Source organism: Macaca thibetana, chromosome 20 (assembly GCF_024542745.1).
Source record: "Macaca thibetana thibetana isolate TM-01 chromosome 20, ASM2454274v1, whole genome shotgun sequence".
NCBI lineage: Eukaryota > Metazoa > Chordata > Mammalia > Primates > Cercopithecidae > Macaca > Macaca thibetana.
In genome coordinates this window covers 16,178,256-16,191,248 of record NC_065597.1, presented here as the reverse complement: position 1 = coordinate 16,191,248, position 12,993 = coordinate 16,178,256, and positions in this window count along the sequence as shown.

The following is a 12,993-nucleotide window of genomic DNA, read 5'->3' as shown; positions in this document are numbered from 1 at the left end:
CAATAATTTCTCAACTAATGACAAATCTGCTTCTCCTCCATTATATTCCTGAAACATTCTCATTTAAGATCCCAAGTAACTTCCTGTGGTGTTACATCCACCTTAGAATTCTTTGCTCTTTACTAAATCTCTGGTGCTTGTCAACCCAGTTGAAATGAAACATTCTCTTCCACGGTTCTCACGACAACATGATCTCCTGATTTTCCTCCTGTGGTCATTCTCCTTTAGGCTTCTTTGTTGGCTTTGTAGACCTACAAAGAAGCCTGAATGACCATACGAGGAAACCACGCCCCCAACACTCTGAAGATGCAGATTTTTAACAAATAACTGCCTATTTCTTTAAAAATCTGTATCTTCAGAGTTCTCTGCTAGGCCCTCGACTCTTAGTCTACATGCTCCCCTAGGACATATCATCTCATCTCTAGGCTTTTTTTTTTTTTTTTTTTTTTTTGAGACAGGGTCTGGCTCTGTCACCCAGACTGGAGTGCAGCGGCTCAACCTCACTGCAACCTCCGCCTCCAGGTCACCTCTGCCTCCCAGGCTCAAGCGACCCCCAGTCTTCCAAGTAGCTGAGACCTCAGTCTTCCAAGTAGCTGAGACTACAGGTACACGCCACCACGCCCAGCTCATTTTTGTATTTTTTGTAGAGACAGGGTTTTGCCATGTTGCCCAGGCTGCTCTTGAACTCCTAAGCTCGATCCCCCTGCCTTGGCCTCCCAAAGTGCTACGATTACAGGCATGAGCCACTGCACTGGGCCATCTCTAGGCAATTTTAAATATAATGATGATCCTCAAGTTTATTTTTCCAATCCAGAGCTCATCACTGAGGCTAGAATTAGCTGGGGCAATTGCCTAACAGAATTAGAAATCACCCCTCTTAGCCTCAGTCACCACATCCAGTTCCATCTTAAAAAAATAATTATCTCGGCCCGTCGCGGTGGTTCACGCTTGTAATCCCAGCACTTTAGGAGGCCAAGGCGGGCGGATCACAAAGTCAGGAGATGGGGACCATCCTGGCTAACACGGTGAAACCTCGTCTCTACTAAAAATACAAAAAATTAGCCGGGCGAGGTGGCGGGCGCCTGTAGTCCCAGCTACTCCGGAGGCTGAGGCAGGAGAATGGCGGGAACCCGGGAGGCGGAGCTTGCAGTGAGCCGAGATCAGGCCACTGCACTCCAGCCTGGGCAACAGAGTGAGACTCCGTCTCAAAAAATAATAATAATAATAATCTCGACCCCACCACCCCAGCCAGCTATCACCTATTTCTCTGCCCCATTTGCAGCAAAACTTCTTGAAAAACTTGTCTATATTTACTGCTCCAATTCCTCTCCAATGCTCTCTCTTAAACTCCCTCCACACAGGCTTTCAACTAGACAGCTCCAGTGAAACACTCTTGTCAAGGTCACCCGTGACTTCTGCATTGCTAAAAGCAGTGGATAATTCTCAGGTCTCACCTTACTTTGATCTTTCAGCCACAGTTGACACAGCTGATGGCATTTCTCCTTGATATCCATCCTTCACTTGGCCTTCCAGATGCCACCCTCTTCTGGTTTTCCTCCATCCTCACTGACTTTCCACCTCAGTCTTCTTTGCTCATTCCTCCTCTTCTGCCCGATTTCTTAATATTGGAGGGAACAAAGGCTTATTCCTTGGCCTTCTTCTCTACACTCACCCCTTGAGTGATCTCATCCACTCTCAAGCCTTAAATACCACCTGTATGTCTGTGACTCCCAAATGTATATCTTCATCCCAGACCCGTCTTCCAACTTCTAGTCTCTTACATCCAACTACCTATTCAACATCTTCCCTGGGATGCCTCATTAGCTTCTCAAATGGAGTTAAAATTGAATTTCAGTTCCAAACACCTCTTCCACCCATAGCCTCCCACAGTCAACTGTTTGGGACCGGAATGAGACGGTAACTCATTCTCCCAGTTGTGCAGATGCACATCTTTTTGTCATCATATATAAAAGTTGATTCACTTTGAGTCCTTTAGTAAAAGGGCTCTATGATTTCTCTATTTATGCTTTAAAATATATATATATATGGTTTCAAGACTGTTGCCTTTTTTCAAGAGGGTTCCTAGATGCCAAGTTTGGGCAAGCTTAAAATGTCCCCTGTTGGCCAGGCATGGTGGATCACACCTATAATCCCAGCACTTTGGGAGGCCATGCCAGGAGGATAGCTTGAGCTCAGGAGTTCAAGACCAGCCTGGGCAACATAGATGAGGCAACAACCTCATCTCTACAAAATATAAACAAAATTAACCAGGCATGCTGGTGCGTGCCTGTAGTCCCAGCTACTCAGGAGGCTGAGGTGAGAGTATTACTTAAGCACTGGAGGTCGAGGCTGCGGTGAGCTATGAACATGCAACTGCATTCTAGCCTGGGTGACAGAGCAAGACTCTGCCTTAAAAAATAAAAATAAATGTCTCCTATTGCCTTTATCCCCAAAGGACATTTATACTTTCTTTCTCCCATAGGTTTGCAGCAGTTGCTCCATGATTGCCTGGGAATGAGTGTTGCATTCATTCTTCTTTCTTTGGCCTCTCTGTTTCTCTTTTGGTTTGTTGAATTTCATCACTGAAGTATTTGGGTTTTGTTTTGATTTGGTTTTGGCTCTTGTCTTATTGAATTCATGTTTTTAATAATTTCCTCTGCAGCTCAAAGTAATTGCAAGAAACTTTTCCTAGGTTCCTTGGGTTATTGTTTCTTGCAGTCTGTCCTCTGTTTTATGCCTGCCATGCTCATTTAAGTCTTTGCTTTCATTGTATTTTCCTGCAAAATGCTTGCTTAGTTACCACATTGCTTCTTTTCGTCTTGCTCATGCTTCAAGCAGACAGCTCTGTTCAGTTTTTCTTTTGGCTCTGACAAAAAGAAAAGTGATTCTCAGTGAAACCCTCTCAACCTTACCTGGGGTCTTTTTTCCCTTCCAGATACTATTTTAATGCCTGGGGACAGGAACTTGGAAAGAGCTTGGCAACCTTTCTGCAGCCTTTGGTATGGCACTGGGCTTACCCTCTCTTCTAACCTTTTGCTGATGTGCAGTTTGGGGTACTCCCTCTTCTCACGGAGTGGGGGTATTCTCAGGCTTCAAATCAGTCCCCAGATTCAGCACCGGGTCCTGGAAGATGGTAACATTTTGGGGTTTTTCCTGGCTCAATTTGAATTGAGTCAGGAAGTACTGAAACCACATATAGGAGCCTCTGCACTTAGGAAAATTTCTTTGACTTTTTTTTTTTTTTTTTTTTTTTTTTTTTTTTTGAGACGGAGTCTCGCTGTGTCTCCCAGGCTGGAGTACAGTGGCGTGATCTCGGCTCACTGCAAGCTCCGCCTCCCGGGTTCACGCCATTCTCCGGCCTCAGCCTCCCAAGTAGCTGAGACTACAGGTGCCCGCCACCACGCCCGGCTAGTTTTTTGTATTTTTAGTAGAGACGGGGTTTCACCATGTTAGCCAGGATAGTCTCGATCTCCTGACCTCGTGATCCACCTGCCTCGGCCTCCCAAAGTGCTGGGATTACAGGCTTGAGCCACCGCGCCCGGCCTCTTTGACTTTTTTCTAAGCCCCTACTCCCAACTTTGTCTGCTTCTATCCAAATCAGGGGGTATTGGTGAGAATTTTCAAGGTTTTGCAATTCACTTCCTGTAGCATCATCTTGTAGGAAGAGGGGCTGCATTAAGTCACACTAAAATCTCCTGCTTTCCTTCTTATTGGACACTTTTCAGTTTATAGCAAAAGGATCGCCTCTTTCCTTTTCTAGTTGTTACTGGTAACTTTTTTAATTGGTTTATTTCATTGAGTAATTTTTTAATTAGTTTATTTCATTAATTTTTTAATTGGTTTATTTCATTCAGGAAGCAAAAACATATATATATGCATATAGGCATATATATATATGTGTGTGTATATATACACACACACATACTGCCAATTTTCTTCTAGCATCCTTAGGGACAGGGTTGGGGTGAGGGAGATGAAATGCAGTGACCCCCACCAGACCCCAGAAGCACCCAGCTTCATAGCAGAGGCCGTCTGTCCTCAGGGGACTTGGTATTTTTTTGTAAAGGGTACCTGCCCACCATACTTCTCATTCAACCTTTCTGCTGCCCTTTGTTTTCTCAGCAAGGAGTAATACTGCCTTTCACACAGAAAGGGCTTCTGTTGTGCCTGACTTTAAGACAGGAAAAGTAGGGAAGCCAAGGAAGCTACCTACACCACCCTCACCCCCAGCAGCCAGGCTCAGGAAGGAACAGGCACAGTGGTGTGAATGGACGGAGAAGAGGGGGCCGGTAGGGCTGAGCTCCTGGCTCCTGGAACGAACACACAGCCATGGCAGGTAGGAACTCTGGGCTCCAACAGTGGCCTTGGGCTGGAGCAGTGAAAGGATGAAGGTGAGGTGGGGTAGGGGATCTGCAAATCTAGCCTCTCTCACTACCAAACAAGGTCTACAGCTCCCAGTGGTAGAAAGACAACATCCCAAGGAGGAGTGAAAACACAGGCACTGAGCATTTGTGCTTGGAATTAATAAGCAAATCCCATCAAACCCTTGACATCATGGGCTTTGGCCTCAGAAGGCAGAAACCTTGAAAGTGCCAGTGACGACGCCTGTGCCCCTCATCTTCAGGCTCATCTCTGTGGTGGATTGCCACCTGCACAGCGCGCTGGTATTTCCATACACAAAATAATTGGCAGCAGAAAGTTGTCGGATGCCTTGCTGTGGGAGGAAACTACAAAAACAAATTTTATTCCATCAACTCAAATTGTTTTCTATATTTCAAATCTGAGAGCACTAGGTCAATTTCTATCTGTCTTCTCCACGATATGCAATGGTTCTTTGCTGTATGACCAAAATGAGTTAAATGAAAATAGTTCTCTATATTTAGTAGTTAAATAGCCATTTGCTTCAAGATTTTTAGATATTTTATGTTTCTTTCCATATCATTTCTGTAAGGAGCATAAAATTCTCCAGATTTCTTTGAAGATGGAACTCAGGCACCAATGACCCAAATGTGTAGGGTTAGAAGAGCTGTGACAGGTCACTAACAATAGCTAAGCTTTATTGATATTGCTAATATTCATTTTAATTAGTCAATATTAATATACCTAAACTAAGTGGAAGCACTGGGTTTATATTATCTCATTTAGTCCTCACGGCAACCATGTTGTTCTTATCATCTCTACTTCACAGAGGAGAATGTGGCTTGAATAGGTTCCATGACTTGCACAAGACCATAGCTAGGACATGACAAAGCAAGGACAATACACTGGCATCTGACCTCAGAGTCTCTCCAATCATGAAATACCTGTATTAGTTATCTATTGCTGCATAACAAATTGCTCCAACATTTAGTAGCTTAGGAGCAGGATTTCTGGAATGGTGGGGTAAAACTCAGTGGCTTAAAACAACATCTGTTATCTCACAGCTTCTGTGGGTCGGGAATCTGTGCATGGCTTAGCAGGGTGCCTCTACCTCACAGTCTCTCATGAGGCTACTATCAAGGTGACAGGCAAGGCTGCAGCCATCTCAAGGCTGGAGTGGGGAAGGGTCTACTCCCAATCTCTCTCCTTGGTTGTTAGCAGGATTTAGTCCCTCAATGGCACTAGGCCAGAGGCCACCCTCTGTCCCTTGCCACATGGACCTCTCCCCAGGGCACACACAGCAGCTTGCCTTCTCAGAGCAAGTGAACAAAAAGAACCAGAGAGAAAGAGTTTGTGCAAAATGGAAGTCATGGTCTTTTGTAACCTAATTTTGGAAGTGGCAGCTCCTCACTATTGGCGGAGTTGATTCATTAGAAGTGAGTTACCAGGTCCAGCCCTTACTTAAGGGGTGGGGATTACACAGAGGTGTGGATACCAGTAGGTCGGGATCACTGGGAGGCATTTCAGAAGCCGCCTACCACTGCGCCCTTCTCAGACAACTGCCCGCCCCTTCACTCCCAGGGGCAGGCTAAATGGTGTGCTTGTGTTCTGTGACTGTGACCCCTCGCCCCCAGCCACAGCTGACTGGACCAGAGATGGACACCTGATCCAAGCTAGGCCAATTAGATTCTCTCCCTCAGGAATTCTGAATTGCAATTCAGAGACCCTGGTTGGTTTCTGCTAGAGGTTTGAAATGAAATAATTGGGAGCTTTGGGACAGCCATATTCTGCAGTGTTCAAAGATAAGTAGAGATGGCTGGATATGAGTGAGAGAGAGAGAGAGAGAGAGAGGCATACAGTCAGAGAGAGACAGAGACAGAGAGAGAGACAGAGAGGATGGTTGTGGTTCCTCCCCTGAGTTTGGAAAGGTACAATAAAAACTAGGTTTCCATCACATGCAACCAGGGGTTACATTCCCATTTTTTTGAATCAGCAATTTTGCCCTAGGAGAGATTTTGGATTAAGGTGTATAGTATATGTTACTTTTTTAACTAAACAAGAAAAGAGAATATATATATATGCAATTATAATTCTTCTTTTTTCAAAGCTTTAGATGAATTAATGTTAACATTTAACAACCAATAAGGTCCAAATACCAACCAATCCAGAAGGAGCTCACCATAAACAGCTGGTGTGGTCCCACTGCTGAATGCTGGGTACCCACCAGCTGTCTGCCATCCCAAGGCCACTGCAATCTGGCCTTGACCACACTGCAGCCTGGAGGCAGGCAGGCTGGGGAAAGGTGGGGCCTAAGAACCTGAGATCACCAGCAGTGAGTCACGGTGGCCTAGCACAGAAACTTCAATGTGACTACAGATTTGCTCTGTAACCCACTGGGGAGTCAGTATCTCTGGCAGACAACTCACGGCGGAGGCTTGTGAGACAATGTCCAGTGCTTTTCTGGCTCGCTCACTGTGATTCCCCAAAGAACACACACGAGTACTCTAGACAGGGATGAAAAGCCTACATCTGATCTGCATGAGCAGGGTCTGGAAAGAGCCACCTCTGCGTGGTGGGATTTAAGAAACTTGCCACTTCCTCTAAAACAGGACCTGCAACCTGGGTCTGTGGATCAGAAAACCCTTGATCTTATGTGCAACATCCGCAAGCATGTAGCTAACACCAGATAGGACAGGACAGGACTCCAAAGACAGGACCAAGATAAGACAAAAAATGCAAGAACCAGTGTTTGGGGAGAGAGTCAAGTTTATTTTTCCTGTTTTTTTTTTTTTTTTTAAATTAACTGAGAATCAACAAAATCAGTGAGTGCTCGCACAGCGTAATTCTGTCCAGGAACAAGGAGTTGACACAGCATTCCTCTGTAAACTAGGAGAATTTCTCCATTACTCCTATCTGCTCCCCAGTTTCTCCTCTCCGTTAGGAATAAACACCATGTACAATCTGAAAGCTGGTAAGGAATTGTTCCTTGAAGTATCACCCTGAATTTGAATTAAACCTAAGTCTAGTTTCCTTTTGAGATCTCCTGATGAGTTAAACCTTTATACAACAGCTACCTAGTCAGATGATTTTTTTCTCACCTGAGATATTGTGGATAATTGCTCTGCTTCCTTGTTCAACAAAATGTAAGGTAAATCATTACCACTCACAATCCGAAGAGATTTATGCTGTCATCTAACAGAAGAGCACAGTGTGCACGTTTTTTTTTCTCAGAAAATAAAGTTGACCTCAATGCAATGAAGTGGAGTTCGATTTTCATAATTATAAGTCATAACTCACAATTTAAATTGTTTTGAATCAGCATTTTTGCTGTAGGGGAAATTTTGGATTAAGGTATATAGTATACATTACTTTTTTAATTAAAGAAAGAAGGAAATGTATATATGTTGGAATATATATATAGTAACATATATGTTACTTTTTTAAAGAAGCAAATATATATATACACACACACACACATATACAATATATATGTAATTGTAATTCTTCTTTTTTCAAAGCTTTAAATGTATTAATTGCAAAATTCTGTCCTGGATTATCAACTGGATCTGCAGCAAACACATGGTGCTGTGTAGAGATGTTCTTTGAAGATTTAATTCATCACTATTAATCAAAATGCTTAACATTTATAGAGTGCTCACTATGTGCCAGGCACCATGCTAAACACTCTACATAGATTATCCCATGTAATTCCCACCACAATTCCTCCCACCAACTATTATTATCCCCACTTTGCAGAAGAGGAGATCAAGGCATACAGCAGTTCCAAAATTTGGCCAAAGGTGGAGCAGGCATTTGGAATCAGGTCTGTCTTATTCCAGTGTTTACTCTGAATCATGATGCATCTATCATTAAACTTGAGACTTTACAAATACCACTACTGCCTTAAGTATTTAGCAATATAGCTAACATGTTGGTCACTTTTCAGATAGTCCTACCCAGCATTTCCCTCCTCCTTCAATGAAGCTATGTAAAACTTTTAGTGGATCATTAGCTATTGCCGTGAAACAGACTCTCTCAAAACTAAGTGGCATCAAACAGTAAGTATTTATGATTCTTCCCAAGTCAGTCAGGGTCAGCTGAGAAGTTCTTCTGGTGGCAGGTGGACCTACTCATGTACCTGGGGTCAGCTGTGGTCAGGTAGGCAGTTCTGCTGATGTTAGCTAGGCTCTCCCACATGATTGGAAGTCCAGTGTCTGAGCCTGATCCAATAATAACCTCAGTTAGGAAACTGGACTCACTCTGCCCTATGTCATTGTCATCCTCCACTAGGCTAGCCCGGGCTTTTCCATACAGTGGCGGCAATGCTTCAAGAGCAAGCAAGAGAGAACAGAAGAGTTCAAGGATCCTGGAGGCCAGGCTTGAAACTATCACAGAGTCCCTTTGGCCAAAGCAAGACCCAAATCCAGCCTGGACTCAGAGTGGGCAGAGACTAGAAAGTGCCATAACAAAGAGTAACTACAAGCAGGCATTAACTAAGGCCATCAATATAATCAATCTTTCACACAGAGTAGCTATGAAAACAGTCAATATCTTATTTTGATACTAACGGCAATATTGATTGAATGCAGAGTATGCGCAGCACTCCATCAAAACTGCTCTGTGAGATCAACACTGTTACAATCACCCCTCCTATGAGAGGAAACCAAGGTTTAAAGAGGTGGAGAAAGGTACTCACAGTTTCACACTCCCATCCTCCTGTATGGAGGATGTAGTCTTAGCTTTCGCTGGCTCAGTCCAACCACCGAGCCCTGATCCAGGAGTACTGGTGACATCTTTTCTTAACAAGCACAAAGAAAGATCTCCTCCCACCTTGTCCTTGTCCCAAGTGTGTCTTCAAAGGCTATATAGTCCTTTGACTTTTCATCCTTTCCATGGAGGGCCTGATGAAATTGACAGTACCCCAGAGTCTGTGCCTCTAACAAGCCCCTTCTCAATTTATTACTTTGGCAGCTCTTGCTCTAATTCCAGCGTGTGTGTGCAATGCCCCTGGGGGGTAGAAGAGCCTTCTCTGCAATTAAAAACAACGTATGCGTGTGCTGTCGGCTTTCACGTCCCCTAAGTGTATGGGAAAAAAGAACAGGGGCTAGGGACCAGGCACCTCTCTAGGTCTCTGTTTCTTCATCAGCAAAATGTTTGATATTTAACCTGGCCCCATCTCTCACAGAATATCTGGGAGGACCCAAGAAGGCAGTGGGTGTGAGCATGCTTTGCACAGATAAAAGGTAGGCGGCTGAAGAGAGACAGCAAGGAAGCAAAATAGAACAAGAGACAAGAGTGAAAGAGGGAAGAGTAGAATCCTGGAGGCAAGAAAGGGAAAGGGTGGTGTCTTCTACTCAGAGCCTGCACAGTTACGCGCAGTTTTAGGTTGCATAAACTTTTTCCCCAGACCCTCCTGTGAAAAGCAGACAGCCCCTCACTCACAAGTAATATGTTGGCTACACTGCCCCCTGCTGACCATTATGTGTAAAAGCACAGACGCCGACAGCCGGTTGAAATAATGAACTTGGGTTTGGGAGACCAGCAGAGGCTGCAAGAGGGTGAGAGGCTGGTGGTCTTTTAGACCACACATGTACCAAGGAACCTATGAGGACTTCTGCCTGCCCAGTCTCAAAGCCACTTACTAGCCCTAAGTTCAATGAAACTCCCTCTCCCCCACTTTCTTTTATCTTTTGCCCCAGGGAGCCAGAGAATCAGCGTTTTCCCTTTTTTTCAGGCACTGCTGCCATATCCATTCTATAAACTGTGGCTGTGACATGGGACCCAGCTTCCCCGTTTTTCCATCCTTTGCAAAGACAAAGCTCAGGGGTCATATTTCTTTCCCGAGTTTTATTATAATACTAATCACCATGGGAACATGGGGAGGGGAGAGGATGCAATGTAGCACACCTTGAAACCACGTTACAAAAGTTCTAGAATCTCGTTAGGTCATTGGATCTTTGTCTTGGTTCTGAATCTAGAGTGTCTGGTTCTCCCTGAAATATTGCCTGAAAATGAAAGCCTTTAATATCTTTCTCTTTGTTTTTATGCCTGAGGAGGGACCTCTCTGAACAACTTCCCTAACCACCACCTGACGTGAAGCCCGATCGCCAGGACACACTCCCTCCTAGATGGTCTCTTTCCCCTGCTCTTGTTCTGAGGATGAAACTGTGGCAGATACTCAGTTGCCCCCTAGCAAAGCAGAGCTTCCAAGGGGGACACACCCAAAACTAGGGAACACTAGCAGAGATGGATCACTTGAGTACTTCCTCCCAGCTCACCTGGAATCCAAATAAGTAAGAAGTTCATCTGGCTTCAAGAAAACAATAACTTCAAACAAACATCTCTTGAGCCCCTGGTCTGGGCTGAGCATTTCAGTTACCCAGAAGACGAAAGGAGGAGCCTTCTTTGTATTATAGTCTAAAATGTGGCTCACATTCACATGGTGTGACTAAATAACACTGACAGTATTTGCTAAATGCTTCTTATGTGCCAAACACCATTCTAAACTCTGTGTATATGTTAAATCAATAAGTCTATGAAGCATCATCTATTCTTCTTCTTCCTAGTTTATAGGTGAGGAAATAAAGGCAATGAGAAGTTAATGAAGTGATTCACCCAAGATCACAGGGTTCATAAGCAAGAGAGCTGAGATTTGAATGTAGGCTTTCTGGCCCCAATACCTACCTGCATGACCACTCTACTATCTGCCTCTCACTACAACTAGTGACACTGGTCTTTGAGACTTATGGGTTCTGGGCCAGCCTAGGTTCTAGCCCCCACCCTGCCACTCTGTCACTTGCTATCTGTGTAAACGTGGGAAACATACTTAAATTCTTGAGGCTTCAGTTTCCTCATCTGTAAAATAGAAAGACTAGAATCCACCTCAGATAATTATGACAAATATTAAATAAAATGGTGCTTAGAAAGCAGTCAATTAAAGTGATGCCTATAAAGGACCTGGCAAACACTAAGCACTTAATAAATATTAACTACTCTTTTATGTAATATTTTTTAACTCTACTGAATTCATTTGTTGTTGGAGGAAACCTGAATTTTTACCCTAGGATCTGCCAGTAAGTCACTATACGATTGAGGATTTAGCTCTTATTTGGATCATAGCATAGCCTCTTGCCTATACTTCTCCCATGCCAACCCCAATGGACTAGTTTCTCCTTGGACAGCTAGAGTAATCTTTTAAAAATAAATATATCACTTTACTTCCCTACTTAAAGCTTTCCAGTGGTTTCCCATTGCACAAAGAATGAAACCCAAAACCCTTGGCCTGACTTACAGAGCTACACCTGACACAACCACTACCCATACCTGACACAGCCACTGTGTCTCTCTCCTCCCCATTCCTCACTATGATCCAGGCAAACCAGCTTTCTGATTTGAATTTAGCAACTTATTCCCCCCTTGTGGTATTTGCCAGAGAAGCAGCCAGAAAATCCTTCTTGAACTCTCCAAGCCTGGCTCCTTCTTGTCATTCAGAGCTCAATTCAGATATCATTCCTTGTTAAGTTGTATTCCCTTATTCTTGTGTCCATCTCTTGCTTTATCTTCTCCACAGTATTCACCATTATCTGAAACTATGTTACTCATTTATTTATTGACTAGTTTTCTCTTCTGTGTCGTTCTACCAGAACGCAAACTACATAAGAGCAAAGAGTGTGGTTAGGAGAACCTTTTTAGTTGTGATATTGCAGTCCATGAGTTCAGCGCCTGGCATCTAAGAGATCTTCAATACATCGATGTTGAAGTAATGAATAAATGAAGGAATTTATCGGCTCAAGACTCATTTATGAAACACAGTAACTTGGATACAGTGATATTGAAATTTCTTTCTAGCTCTAAATTCCAATAATCTTAGGGCATTTTGGGGTCCTAAGCCAACAGAGAGATGAGAGAAAGGTCTGGATTGTGGAATCCTAGGACATGCTATTTATAATATTTACCAGATCTGAGAACAAGGTTGTAGTCATCTTCCATGTAACTGAAAAAAGATACATTTTATCCAAATGTCCCCAAAATTTATCTCACTGTAATATTTCACAAGTCTCTCTTAGGTTTAACTTTCTCACTTCTTTATAGCTCTGTGATCATATCTCATCACAAGCATAAGGCATTATCAGAAAAGATGTTTGTGATCAACTAACTGGCTGATGTGAACTTTGCCCCAAATCCAGACATGTTTGTTGACTCTCAGAGTTCCCATAAGTATTTTCTCTCAAGAATGTTCCATCATATACCACCCAGGAACAATGAAAGGTTTCTAGATGAATCTGGAATTTATTGAAAATATTTGCACTATGAGTATCACTTAGATACTTACCCACATTGTTTTTTCATTAACGAATTCAACAAACATGTATTCAACACCTACCATAAAAGGTCAAAGGGTGATCAGGACAGATATCAATACCTACTCTCATAGAGTATCAATTGAACACCAAAATTATGTGTTACTTGTCAACCATGATAAAGATGATGGTAAAATAGTTTCAGGAAAAAAAGTAGAGATTATTATCTTGTATAGTAGTTAAGAGAATGCAGGTTGAACGAGCAGAATAGTATTTTTTGATGGGAAAAAATGGTAAGAAGTATTAGCCCACAGTGTTAGCGGAGTTCAAAATA